General features: G+C 49.9%; 1 protein-coding gene across 1 annotated transcript in view; it reads right to left on the reverse strand.

The window, feature by feature from the left end:
- The window catches only part of LOC119270672 (small nuclear ribonucleoprotein Sm D2-like), a 2881-nt gene extending 2694 nt beyond the window's left edge, over window positions 1–187 (reverse strand). Inside the window, exon 1 of the mRNA XM_037552712.1 lies at window positions 88–187. The gene's annotated coding sequence lies outside the window, so the exon portion shown is untranslated. The remainder of the gene's footprint in view (window positions 1–87) is intronic.
- Between the last annotated feature and the right edge of the window lie 378 nt (window positions 188–565).

Genomic DNA, 565 nt, shown 5'->3' on the forward strand with positions numbered 1-565 from the left:
GGGGCGGCGGGTCACAGATCGAGAAGTGCGGGATAATTAATCGACGTTTTCGGGGCGCGGGGAAGAAGAGTCGGGAGCCGCCGTTACCTGCGGGGTGGCGGTGGCGGTGGCGGAGGCGAACCGGAGCGGGGGCGGCGGCGAAGAGGGGGAAGAGGAGGGGCGGGGCGGGGCGGGGGTTACGTTTTGCGGGAAGCCCCCTGTCCTTTGTCGGTTTATTAGTCATACGCTTACCACTAATGTCGGTTCTTTTTTCTTTTTTGTTCCCTAATATGAGGCTTCTTTCGTGTTTCGCCTATGTCTTTTTTTCGGCTTTTTTTTTCTTTTTTCCTATGTCGGCATCGAAGGGAATTTTTCGTGTTCATTCACACACAACTAGTAGAAGGGGTTTTCCTTATTTTGATATTACAGTGTTTTCGAAATGCAGTCAGGCCACATACAACCATGTTTTGCAAAGTTTATTAACACAACATTTTTTCATCGAGATATGCACCAGCACTTGTTGTCAAAAGCTGCGCCCGGGCCACTTTCGTATTCCTTCATGAATGGAACTTAGATCGTCTTTCAC

This window comes from Triticum dicoccoides, chromosome 3A (genome assembly GCF_002162155.2).
Source record: "Triticum dicoccoides isolate Atlit2015 ecotype Zavitan chromosome 3A, WEW_v2.0, whole genome shotgun sequence".
Lineage (NCBI taxonomy): Eukaryota > Viridiplantae > Streptophyta > Magnoliopsida > Poales > Poaceae > Triticum > Triticum dicoccoides.